The sequence below is a fragment of the Bos javanicus genome, chromosome 16 (assembly GCF_032452875.1).
Source record: "Bos javanicus breed banteng chromosome 16, ARS-OSU_banteng_1.0, whole genome shotgun sequence".
NCBI lineage: Eukaryota > Metazoa > Chordata > Mammalia > Artiodactyla > Bovidae > Bos > Bos javanicus.
Window position 1 is genome coordinate 39527223 of NC_083883.1, and position 13960 is coordinate 39541182.

Genomic DNA, 13960 nt, shown 5'->3' on the forward strand with positions numbered 1-13960 from the left:
GGCCTGCAACGCCTTGTACAGAGCTTTTGGCTATTTCCCAAGAAGGAGAATATGTTTACACACAACATACCTCACTTTCTGGTCCAGTCTGCCTTATGACCAGACCATGGATCAATAAGGCTAAAACAAAGGCTTCTGAGATTGTTGTTGTTCAGTCACCAAGTCATGTCCAACTCTTCAAGACCCCATGGACTGCAGCATGCCAGGCTTCCCTGTCCCTCACCATCTCCCAAAGTTTGCCCAAGTTCATGTCCATTGCATCGTTGATGCCTTCCAGCCATCTCATCCTCCATTGCCCACTTCTCCTTCTGCCTTCAATCTTTCCCAGCATCAGGGTCTTTTCCAATGGGTCAGCTGTTCGCATCAGGTGGCCAAAGTATTGGAGCTTCAGCTTCAGCATCAGCCCTTCCAACAAATACTCAGGGTTGATTTCCTTTAAGATTGATTTTAAGATTCTAATCTCTAATCCTGAGATTAGATTCTACTTAATTCAGTTTAGGTGCTAGAATGAGATTAAATATGCAAGGGTTTTATTAAGGAAAATGACTGCATGAGAGGAAAGAGAGAGAGCTGTGCAAGAAAAGGCTGAAAGAGTCACTGAACAGCAATGCAAGTCTGACCCTGAATGAAGGAGAGAGGGAAGATGGGTGGATAGAAACATCATAGACTGTTGTGCAGTCTAAAGAGGAATCGGCAGAGCCACTGGGGACACTTCAAGTCATCAGAGAAGCCCTAACTCTCCCGTGAATGAAATGTTTCAGTCTCTGGGCTATGTCATCACCGATTGAAAGCAGCTCATGGGAAAAGTAACCTGAGCATGAGTGCAGCAATGCATCTCAAGTACCGCAGCTAACGCCCTTGGTTAATCACACTCCCTATTGTGAAATATCTATAAAACACATTCTCATGGTTACCATAGGTTCATAATATTATCTTTATATTCTTTACTTAGTTGAATCAGCATTTTTAGATTAATTTACCTAGTTAGTCATCAGTTTCTTCCACAACCAATTCTGAGATATTAGTGTCCCTTCCCCTTGCCCCAAAACTTCCAGTCCCTAAAAGCCCAGACTCAAAGGTGTTTGTGAGAGTACCAACAAGGAGATGCTATGGAGTTCTCCTTTCCTGCTGACACCTGACTCCTTTCCTCAGAAACCTTCAGTGGCTCTCCATCATTTATTATTCAAAATTCTCCACACCGGCTGTCACTTCCCTTCCCAGCACTCCTCCCACTGTGATGCCGTCACATCTTCCCTCCAATGTTCTCAACACTGCCTCACTAGCTTCCCTTTCTTCACACTATCTACTCTTGCCTTCCCAATACTCTAGTAAGATCCCATCCTTCCTACAGTGCCAGGTCAAATGCTTTCCCCAGTCCCTCCAGCCAAAATATATCTCCTCCCCCTCTGTATTACCAAACCACTTTGTTTCAATTTTGCAATAGTGTTTACACTCCTGCCTTTTATTAGATTACTTCTGTAGCTCCTAAAGAAGTCACCTCAGTTTTCTGAGACTGAGTTTTCTCAACTGAGCATAGAAAAGGGGTCAGATGATCACTAATTCCCAGTAAGTATAATATTCTATGGTTTTATCATAATTTGTTAACTGTCAATTTTTTAATAATGGTTAAATAGAATGTCTTTTGTAGTTCACTAGCACTAACAGCATGGCACCCCACTCCAGTACTCTTGCCTGGAGAATCCCATGGACGGAGGAGCCTTGTAGGCTATAGTCCCTCGGGTCGCTAAGAGTCGGACACAACTGAGCGACTTCACTTTCACTTTTCACTTTCATGCATTGGATAAGGAAATGGCAACCCACTCCAGTGTTCTTGCCTGGAGAGTCCCAGGGACAGAGGAGCCTGTTGGGCTGCCGTCTGTGGGGTGGCACAGAGTTGGACATGACTGACACAACTTAGCAGCAGCAGCAGGAGCACTAACAGCAAAGGTGACAATTTTGTGCCAAGAAGCTACCAAACCCAACTTCCAGAAAATACACAGAAAAGGCAGCTTTGGCACTCCTCAGGGCAAAGCAGTAATAGGAATCATATTTTGGAACCAAAGGATCACTGCAAGTCACTGGGTCATTTTAAGGATGGAAGAGACTAAAGAGAATGCTCTCAGACATGAAAACAGAGATTCAAAGAACTCAGGTCACCACCCAGGGCCACATGAATAGTCATGTCTCCTGAATACCAGCTGGTATTGCTTCCTCTATCAGTTCAAACAAAGTGCAATTAAGACAGGCTGCTTTATCTTGTGGGTGAGAAGTATACACCTAAAACTTGTGTTTTCACACCCAGATATCCACCTATATCTGTCATATATTCTGGGAGAGGAATTTTAGTTATAACTATTAAACAGAGCTTTAATTGTTAGACATTCCTATACTTTGGGCTACTAGCCAGTAGAAAGTAATTGATTCTATAGGATCTTAATTTCTCTTATTGTGGAACTATTTCAAGTTTAGCAACCTAAAGAAACTGGAGAAAATAATAAAAAGTCATATATCGGTCATTTATTATGTTCTAAATATTATGAAGAATTCAATTTAATTTCATCATATTTAATCCTCATAGCCTATTTTATACACCGGGAAATTGAGACATAGTGGGCAAAAAGGCTTTTCCAAGTTATGTGGGTTATAAGCAAGCCCATCTGGGTTTTGCTGCCAGAACTGTCTGACTCTGCAGCCTGTGCTAAATGATGATTTGAAGGATGATGAATCAACAAAAAAATCATTTATTATTTCTTCATTTTCCAATGTCCGTCTTATATTCAAGGTAAAATATCATGTTAATCAATTTTATCCCCTCTCTACACACCAAGAATGGGGCTGATCCACAAGAGAACTAAGAAGTTGATGAAATGCAAGTTGTCAAGAAGATTCAAAAATAGTTTTAATATATTTGTGTGTCTAATAAAATAACATAAAATTGTATGAATATCTACAGTAAAAAGTATGTTAACTTAGGTATTAAGGTATCTAAATAAGAATGGGGACAACATTTGTTTGAAAAAAATATTCTTACAAGTGCCTGGGAGCAAAAAAGAGAGACTTGAGTTTGGAGCAAAATGAAATTCTTCAGAAGAGAGAAAGGTTCAGGTTTTTTAAAAGAGGATGGAAGGAAAGAAAATAAGAACAAAAAGAAGAAAAGAACCAGCAGGATAGCAGAATGTTGGGTAGGAGGCCATGCAATCTCTCCTTGTGATTCTTCAGCTAGTCAATAAAGCTATTAAATACACACACACACACACACACACACACACACACACACACACACAAATACTGAGTGGAGCTAGACATTTTGTGGAGTAGAGAAGGAGCTAAGCCCTGCACTTACATTGGTTTGGGACAAAAAAGTAATAGCACAGAGTCCAATGCAGACATAGAGAAGACCGTGCAGTGGCTGGGAATACCATGATGAGCAAGAAAAGCCAGATGCACACTTTAAAGATTTAGATAACTGAGTTCTGTAGTACTTACAAAGCACTTCCACAATTATTATCTAACCTAATCCTCACCACAGCCTCACGTGTTAGGCAAAACAAGGATGACTGTTCTACTCGGCACAGAATACTAATGAACCCTGATTTCTCACCAGTGTTCTTTCTGCTTCACCCCTCGCTGCTGTTCTAAATACAGTAAGTCCACTAGGTACAAACGAATCCCATTACCAGAGTGCATTGGTAAGTTCAATTTGTTTGTAAGTCAACCAAGTTAGCTTAGGAGCCCACCAACACAATTGGCTACATAGTACCATACTATAATAGGTTTATTATACTTTTCACACAAATAATACATAAAAAATAAACACAAAAAAATAAGAAAAAAATTTAATCTTATGGTACAGTACCTTGAAAAGCACAGTAGAACCAGTTATATCATCACTGCTTTTATGCTTGCTTCCAGATATCCTGACCTTGAAGTAAAGGTACTGTACTCAGTACTTTGTACAGTAAAGTATGCAAAAGCACAACCGCTTGTAGAAAATGCACACACACCAGACACCTGAACTACCTTACATAATTGGACACACAAATGCACATTTGTGCCTTTGAAAGTTCACAACTTGAAGGTTCCCACATATGTCACCATGTAAACATTTCCCATTAATTACAAACTTCTTAGGCAGTTACAAAATATAATAGCACCTTAAGTGTTATAACAGTTTCTAACTCACTGTTGCAGACTTTCCCACAAAACTTTCATCAAGCTACAAAGACATCTAAGGGAATTTAAAGTGGCTGCTATTTGCTCTCATCCTTAGATGGCAGAGGTGTGAATCACTGATTCACCACTGTTGACAGAGAAAAGACCCATTTCAAGCAAAATAATTGGCCTCAAGTAGGCATGGTACAATTTCCACCTCCCCTTTCAATGCTACTGTTCTGCAGGTGTATTCTCACAAAAAGAAAAACAATCTCAACATGAAAGGCACTTAGGGAATTAACTCCACTTAAGAACACGTGTATTAAAAAAAATATATATATATATAGAGAGAGAGAGAGAGAGAGAGAGGCACAGGGGGCTTCTTGATGCTTTTTGTGTGGGGGAGTTGAAGAGTAAGGAGTTGTGACTGTTTTAACTTTTTTAGAGGGAGAAAGAAAAAAATTGCAATGGGTGGTCCAATTTACAACTCGGACTAAAACTGAGTAAATTCTATGCTCTCTTTTAACTTTGAAATTCTGTGACTTTAAATATGAACAGAACAGGGGAAGAAAGGAAGGGAAGTGAGACTTCAGAAGATTATTTAAAAATGCAATGAAGGAGCAAACAAACATCCCTCTAGTGCATCAGTCATTACAAGCAAGGTGTGATGCATTAACAACAAATCCTTAAATCTCAAAACTCTGAAATAAGACAAAGACTATTTCTCTCTCATGCTATATATCCATTGGGAGTTAAGCTCTGCTCATCATAGTTACTCAAAGCATCAAGCTAATGGAACAGCCATGTTGAAAGTTTCTCCTTACCACACTGAAAGAAATGAAAGTTCTATGGGATCTCATGCTGCTGCTGCTGCTGCTGCTGCTAAGTCACTTCAGTCATGTCCAACTCTGTGCAACCCCATAGACGGCAGCCCACCAGGCTCCCCCATCCCTGGGATTCTCCAGGCAAGAACACTGGAGTGGGTTGCCATTTCCTTCTCCAATGCATGAAAGTGAAAAGTTAAAGTGAAGTCGCTCACTCGTGTCTGACTCTTGGCGACCCCACGGACTGCAGCCCACCAGGCTCCTCCATCCACTGGGTTTTTCAGGCAAGAGTACTGGAGTGGGGTGCCATCATACCAGCAATTAAATCCTCTGAGCCCAGAAAAGACACTTGCTACTTTGGTTCACAGTTCACTGACCATGATCAGTCACATGTTCCCAACCAACCACTAACAGACCAAGAAGTTCAATCCTACCACGTACCCACAGAGCAGAAATTCCAAGTTACTTCCTAAAGATCACTGTCATCCACCAGTTCAGTTTCTTAGGGTCTAGGTTTGTTTCAAAAAGGGGCCCGGATAGATTTCACCATTCCAAGGACTCAGCCAGTCAGTCAGTTCAGTCGCTCAGTCGTGTCCGACTCTTTGCGACCCCAAATACCGCAGCACGCCAGGCCTCCCTGTCCATTACCAACTCCCAGAGTTCACTCAGACTCACATCCATCGAGCCAGTGATGCCATCCAGCTATCTCATCCTCTATCATTCCCTTCTCCTCCTGCCCCTAATCCCTCCCAGCATCAGAGTCTTTTCCAATGAGTCAACTCTTCACATGAGGTGGCCAAAGGACTGGAGTTTCAGCTTTAGCATCATTCCTTCAAAAGAAATCTCAGAGCTGATCTTCAGAATGGACTGGTTGGATCTCTTTGCAGTCCAAGGGACTCTCAAGAGTCTTCTCCAACACCACAGTTCAAAACCATCAATTCTTCAGCGCTCAGTTTTCTTCACAGCCCAAGTCTCACATCCATACATGACCACTGGAAAAACCATAGCCTTGACTAGACAGACCTTTGTTGGCAAAGTAATGTCTCTGTTTTTCAATATGCTGTCTAGATTGGTCATAACTTTTCTTCAAAGGAGTAAGCATCTTTTAATTTCATGGCTGCAGTCACCATCTGCCGTGATTTTGGAGCCCCCAAAAATAAAGTCTGACACTGTTTCCACTGTTTCCCCATCTATTTCCCATGAAGTGATGGGACCAGATGCCATGATCTTCGTTTTCTGAATGTTGAGCTTTAAGCCAACTTTTTCACTCTCCTCTTTCACTTTCATCAAGAGGCTTTTGAGTTCCTCTTCACCTTCTGCCATAAGGGTGGTGTCATCTGCATATCTGAGGTTATTGATATTTCTCCCAGCAAACCTGATTCCAGCTTGTGCTTCTTCCAGCCCAGCATTTCTCATGATGTACTCTGCATATAAGTCAAATAAGCAGGGTGACAATATACAGCCTTGATGTACTCCTTTTCCTATTTGGAACCAGTCTGTTGTTCCATGTCCAGTTCTAATTGTTGCTTCCTGACCTGCACATAGGTTTCTCAAGAGGCAGGTCAGGTGGTCAGGTATTCCCATCTCTTTCAGAATTTTCCACAGTTTATTGTGATCCACACAGTCAAAGGCTTTGTGGCATAGTCAATAAAGCGGAAATAGATGTTTTTCTGGAACTCTCTTGCTTTTTCCATGATCCAGCGGATGTTGGCAATTTGATCTCTGGTTCCTCTGCCTTTTCTAAAAAACCAGCTTGAACATCTGGAAGTTCACAGTTCACATATTGCTGAAGCCTGGCTTGGAGAATTTTGAGCACTACTTTCCAAGGCCAGGGGCAGCAGCCGGGAGGAGCAACCCCACGTCCAAGGAGCAGTGGCTGCATGGGTGCAGGAGAGCCTCGAGGAACTATTCCACGTTCAAGGTCATGAGGGGTGACAGTGAGGAGATACCCCTCATCCAAGGTAAGGAGCAGTGGCTGCGCTTTGCTGGAGCAGCCGTGAAGAGATACCCCACGTCCAAGGTAAGAGAAACCCAAGTAAGACGGTAGGTGTTCCAAGAGGGCATCAGAGGGCAGACACACTGAAACCATAATCACAGAAAACTATTCAATCTAATCACACTAGGACCCCAGCCTTGTCTAACTCAATGAAACTAAGCCATGCCCACGGGGACACCCAAGACGGGCAGGTCATGGTGGAGAGGTCTGACAGAACGTGGTCCACTGGAGAAGGGAATGGCAAACCACTTCAGTATTCTTGCCTTGGGAACCCCATGAACAGTATGAAAAGGCAAAATGATAGGATACTGTAAGAGGAACTCCCCAGGTTGGTAGGTGCCTGATATGCTACTGGAGATCAGTGGAGAAATAACTCCAGAAAGAATGAAGGGATGGAGCCAAAGCAAAAACAATACCCAGTTGTGGATGTGACTGGTGATAGAAACAAGGTCTGATGCTATAAAGAGCAATATTGCATAGGAACCTGGAATGTCAGGTCCATGAATCAAGGCAAATTGGAAGTGGTCAAACAGGAGATGGCAAGAGTGAATGTCGACATTCTAGGAATCAGCGAACTAAAATGGACTGGACTGGGTGAATTTAACTCAGATGCCCATTAGATCTACTACTGTGGGCAGGAATCCCTCAGAAGAAATGGAGTAGCCATTGTGGTCAACAAAAGAGTCCAAAATGCAGTACTTGAATGCAGTCTCAAAAACAACAGAATGATCTGTTCGTTTCCAAGGCAAACCATTCAATATCACAGTAATCCAAGTCTATGCCCCAACCAGTAACACTGAAGAAGCTGAAGTTGAACGGTTCTATGAAGACCTACAAAACCTTTTAGAACTAACACCCAAAAAAGATGTCCTTTTCATTATAGGGGACTGGAATGCAAAAGTAGGAAGTCAAGAAATACCTGGAGTAACAGGCAAATTTGGCCTTGGAATACGAAATGAAGCAGGGCAAAGACTAATAGAGTTTTGCCAAGAAAATGCACTGGGCATAGCAAACACCCTCTTCCAAGGCCTCAAGTACAACTAATTGACAATAAACCCTAAAATTAGGAAGAAAAAAAAAAAAAGGAAGGTGCTGTTGAAGGCCAGTCTTTTCATTTTTAATTACTTTAAGTTTCTTGATAATTATGGAAAATGAGATGCTATGATCAATGGCTAGGTTTATACACAACCAACACTATAAAATTTTTGTTTCCATTTATGTTAGCAGCTTGCCTGGTAAGGCCCTGAGACCTCCTTGGTGGGCACCAAAGGTGCATGTACAATCAAGGTAAATGCCTAAGTACTGGAGTTTGAGACATTAATCGTGGTCCTGGCTCTCAAGGTATCCATGACTCAATATCAAACATATTTTGATTTTTAAAAACACACTTGAACTAATAGTTGTCTTGAAGCCTTAATTTTGGGGTAAAAAATAAGCTTTGAAATCATCCAAATACTATCATCTTCATAGCTACAGGAAGGCAGCTGAGCTCAACAAAGCCAATAATGCCATTTTGGCGCCACGTCTTCAGTAAGCCAGAAAAGGCAAAGGGTAAGTGTTGTGAGCCAGCAACAGACCCAATGATACAGAAGGCCCTCTGAATGTAGGGCTAAAGGGTGTAGTGAAACTACATTGAAAATCAAGGGGGAACAACAAAAAAAAAGATTTGTCTTTCCAGAAGCTTCTCCATGCTTCAGTCTTACCAATCAGTTTTGGAGTTTAGTCTCTGTACCTGTGGAAGTCATTTCAATATTGTAAATCAAAAATCAAGACACCTTATCTGGTCTAGCAATAGCATCATCATCATCACCATCACAGCCTCTATACAGATTCATCCATTCCCCACCACAACTGTGTGAGGCAAGTATTATTATGCTTATCTTAAACTGAGGAAATTAAAGGTTTAAAAAATTAAATAATTTTCCCAAGATTACTCTAATAGTGCATGGTGAAACTTTACTTAAACCCAGGACTTCTGATGCCAAATATTGTGCTCCTTCCACACAGTTGTTATATTTCCCAAGTGCTTTGGCAATCATCTGCATTCAAGTCTTTAAAGAGGAGAAGCTGGGATAGACATATACATACTACTACATATAAAACAGATAACTAATGGGGACTTACTGTATAACAAAGGGAACTCTACTCAGTACTCTGTACTGCCCTATATGGCAAAAGAATCTAAAAAAGAGTGGCTATATGTAAATGTATAACTGATTCCCTTTGCTGTACACCTGAAACTGACACAACATTGTGTATCAACTGTACTCCAATGGAAATTAATTTTTTTTAAATAATAAAAACATATAAATAAATTAATTAACAGAAAAAACTGAATACTAATACGGGTGATGTATGATTTGGAAACAATAAGCATTTTCTCTAAATGAGAAATGGGTCAAAATGTTTAAAAGTGACTCTTCAGTGTAGCAGCTGTTGTCATAATTGCCTTATTTTATTTATCCCCTCCTCTTTTAAGAATGAAATCTAGGAACAATGAATATGCTGCTGTGACTCCCTAAAATAATTTCTCTTTTGCAGGGAAAAGAGTGAGTCTAAAGTACATATCACCAGTATTTATCTTAGCATTTCACTGTTGCAATTAATCAAGTTAAAATATAAGTAATGGCTAAACTTAGATTGCAAATTCTGCATAACATTCTTTATCCTAGACAGGGTTCATCCGGTGTACCCAGGATGCCTAGGACAACATTGGCTCTGGATCATTCAGTTCCATTTCTGCAAACTGTGGCCAGGACTTGGCATCAGGAATTTCAAGTACATAAAGTAAATAACCAGATATAACCTCTGATTCTTTTGCTTTAGGGAGGTGAGGCCCAGATTTTTCCTGTTTTGTTATTGTGCTTCAGGACAGAGTCAACTCAGCAGAATGCCACTCCCTTGATCTGTGGAGAGCTATAAAGTCACTCCCCATCCCAAAGGACAAAGAGGGGTAAGTGCTTGAGTACTTGTATCAGGACGGTAAAGTCAGATAGTATCGAGTCTTCTGTGTACACTGGTAAGTACATTGCTGGGTAGACTACTAACTGGTTAATCAAGGGGAAAACATGTATTCCTAATGCAAAGGGAAATCAGGACTTTTTCTTAAGAGCTTTCATTAATAGCTTATAACTTGGTGTTAGATAATGGTTTGGGGGTTTGTCTACCAAATATTGGCGTGAGCTCAGAGACAGAGGCAATGACCCCTCCCTTTTGAATCTGACCAATTTATGTTGCATGTTGTCTTTTTTTCACTCAGTTAAATTCACAGGAGTATAAATTTTAAGAGTTGCAAAACTCTCTTGTAGATATCCGGTTGAATGCCATCTGATTAACAGATGGAAAGACTGTCTGTCCTTTGTTATTTGCTAGTTTCCGCCCCCCCCCCCCACTGGAGAAGGCAATGGCACCCCACTCCAGTACTCTTGCCTGGAAAATCCCATGGACGAAGGAGCCTGGTGGGCTGCAGTCCATGGGGTCGCTAAGCGTAGGACACGACTGAGCGACTTCCCTTTCACTTTTCACTTTCATGCACTGGAGAAGGAAATGGCAACCCACTCCAGTGTTCTTGCCTGGAAAATCCCAGGGACGGCAGAGCCTGGTGGGCTGCCATCTACGGGGTCGCACAGAGTCGAACACGACTGAAGTGACTTAGCAGCAGCAGCAGCAGTTTCCCCTCCAGCCAAGGGAATATCTGTGGCCTTGTAACTGGTATGGTGAATTTAGAACCTGGCGGAACTTTTCTTATCAAGTGATTGTGTTTTGGAAGAAGCTGGAGGAGGGGGTAACAGCTGCTGGAGGTTAGAAATCCCAGAGCAGGGGGGATTTCTAACCTCCAGCAGCTGTTTCCCCCTCCTTCAGCCTCTTCCGAAATACAACCACCTGATAAGAAATGTGTGTATATGTCCATGTGTGAGAGAGAGGACAAGAGACACAACACAGGACAGAGAGACAGAAAGAGAGAAAGGGGAAGGGGCGGGTGGGTAATGTACAAATAAAGGAATGGTTACAAGCCTGTCTGGCTTCCCTGGAGGCTCAGAGGCAAAGAATCTGCCTGCCAGTGCAGGAGATGAGAGTTTGATCCCTGGGTTGGGAAAGATCCCCTGGAGAAGGCAATAGCAACCCTCTCCAGTATTCTTGCCTGGGAAATCCCATGGACAGAGGAGCCTGGCAGGCTACAGTCCACGGGGTCACAAAAGAGTCATGACTTAGCAACTAAACAAGAAGCCTGTCAGCACCAGTGAAGATGGTTTCCTTTGAAATACATAGATGAGTCACACCAGAAACCTTTTAACACTGGTTAACTGCTGGACTAGGTATAGGATCGGAGAAGGCAATGGCACCCTACTCCAGTACTCTTGCCTGGAAAATCCCATGGATGGAGGAGCCTGGTGGGCTGCAGTCCATGGAGTCGCAAAGAGTTGGACACGACTGAGCGACTTCACTTTCACTTTTCACTTTCATGCATTGGAGAAGGAAATGGCAACCCACTCCAGTGTTCTTGCCTGGAGAATCCCAGGGATGGGGGAGCCTGGTGGGCTGCGGTCTACGGGGTCGCACAGAGTCGGACGCGACTGAAGCAACTTAGCAGCAGTAGCAGCAGCAGGTATAGGATAGTTTGCATTTCTTGACACCAGTAGACAAGGTCTCCTGATCAATTAAAATATATTCAGAAGGGAAGACTATAACCCAAAGATTCCCAGACTTCCTAGGTTTAAGGGGCTCTTTAGTGTGCAAGTAATTTTGTCACAGGGCCCCCAAGCTATAGTTCCTCTTATTAAATAGTCACATCCAAACAACTTATGTATTTCTTTTCTTTGTATTTGTATTTTTATTCTGTTCTCTGTATTTATATTTTTGTTCTTTTTCAATCAACCTTGTAGTTGTTTGAAATAATAATACACAAACTTAAAGGAAAATGTTATTTTTATTTTATACTTGAATAATCGCAATTACTTAATAATGAGGTGCACACAGCACTGCTCAACTCGGAATCAGATCAAATATTCATTTCCTGTTCTACCTCAACTGTTCACTTTTTAACATTGCAACAGTCAGAAACCTAGCTTTGCAGAGATGTTACATTATGGAATAGAACACATCCCTATATGATATAAAAATTGTGGACTACCTCCAGCTAATACTTTGGTATTCAACAGACATGGAGTATTACTACGCTTTCCTCAAATTTTTAAAATAACTCGGTACCTCTGCACACAATTCTGGGAATGACAGCCCTAGCCTCATGTTCTAACCCCTATATCATCCTAATAAACCAACGGAGGCACTCAGTCTGACTATGGTACATTATATTTTCGCATCTTACTTCTTTTGAAGTAGAGGCAGTGATGTAAAATGCTTAGGAAAACACCAGTGTTTGTTTGTAACCCAGTTGGTTAAAAATTGGTGACTTTGATGTAACCGACAGTAATTTCTCAACTCATTTAGCAATTTTGTGTTGCTTAAGTTATTTTGCTTGATGTTTTTTATAAACTCACTTTCATCCAGTGGACACTTCAATTTGGTCATACTTTTTATTTTTATTACTTCTTTCATATTTAGTCAGCTTTGATGAGGATTTCTTCATTGAAATAATGATGATGGTGATGATACGCTGCTTTTAAAACCTCCGGCAAAGGAATGGCCAAATTTTTATTGTGTATTCACATTAGAAGCAATAGTATTTTTAATATTCATTTTGCATTAGCATGTGAAATAACACTAATCAGTGGCATTAGAGTATTTTTCACCTTAATAAAATTTCCTACCCTGTTATCAATCACTTTGTCTAACCTACAGCAGTCACTGACTAGAAATGATTTTTAGTTAAAAGAAATAATAAAGGCAGACAATACTTTTTCTAAAAAGCACTTATTAATTTTTTTAATCACTTTGGTTTCATAGAAGTATCAATACTTGAAGAAACGGTTGGAAGCATTAATTTTCATTAGCATGTGAATGCAGTAGTCACCTTGAGTGCATATGTGCTCATGTATTCTCATGTTCACTTTTCCAAACATGAGAACAATTCATGTGAGACTATGGACACACACCAAGTAGATCTGAAATGAAAACGTAAAGAAATAAAAAGAAAAGTCCTGAAGGGTGATTTGAAACCTGTTTTTTCTCCTTTTATCTTTTTCTCTCTTTCCCTTTCTCTCATCATCACTTCTTTTATTTCCCTACTCATTTCCTTTACTTGCTAGAACACAATCTTTAGCTATATATTTCTAGTTGCCCCAATACTCTTCTATTCCAAATAAATAAACTCAAAATTGTCAAGGCAGATATCTACAAAAATATCAGATTCAAGAAAATGCTCCTGAATATGTAAAAATAACATAGCAACTTCTATTCTGAGATAAGAATGTCCCAAGTACTGTGCTAAAGTGTTTTACACATCTGTTGATTCATTCTTACAACAGGTTCAACTTCTAGCTATATTTTTTATTTATTTTTATCGGAATATAATTGCTTTACAATGCTGTGTTAGTCTCTGCTGTACAGTGAAATGAATCAGCTATATGTATACATATATCACTTCCCTCTAGGGCCTCCCTCCCTGCTCGCCCGAACATCCCATCCATCTAGGTCACCACAAAGCGCCAAACTGAGTTCCCTGTGCTATACAGCCAGTTTTTGCTAGTTATGTATTTTGAGAAGGCAATGGCAACCCACTCCAGTACTCTTGCCTGGAAAAATCCTATTGACGGATGAGTCTGGTAGGCTGCAGTCCATGGGGTCGCTATGAGTCGGACACGACTGAGCGACTTCCCTTTCACTTTTCACTTTCATGCATTGGAGAAGGAAATGGCAACCCACTCCAGTGTTCTTGCCTGGAGAATCCCAGGGACGGGGAAGCCTGGTGGGCTGCCATCTATGGGGTCGCACAGAGTCAGACAAGACTGAAGTGACTTAGCAGCAGCAGCAGTGTATATATGTTCTTGCCCGGGACAGAGGAGCCTGGAAGGCTACAGTCCATGGGGTC

General features: G+C 41.2%; 1 protein-coding gene across 4 annotated transcripts in view; it reads left to right on the top strand.

The window, feature by feature from the left end:
- The first annotated feature begins 1462 nt into the window (after positions 1 to 1462).
- Positions 1463 to 13960, top strand: part of FMO1 (flavin containing dimethylaniline monoxygenase 1) — a 47241-nt gene continuing 34743 nt past the window's right edge. The window contains exons 1-3 of one of the 4 annotated variants that reach the window (XM_061382595.1): positions 1463 to 1566; positions 6729 to 9759; positions 9843 to 9991. The gene's annotated coding sequence lies outside the window, so the exon portion shown is untranslated. Of the gene's footprint in view, positions 1567 to 6728; positions 9992 to 13960 lie in introns of all 4 variants that reach the window. The other 3 variants (XM_061382596.1, XM_061382597.1, XM_061382594.1) reach the window with 3 other exon arrangements.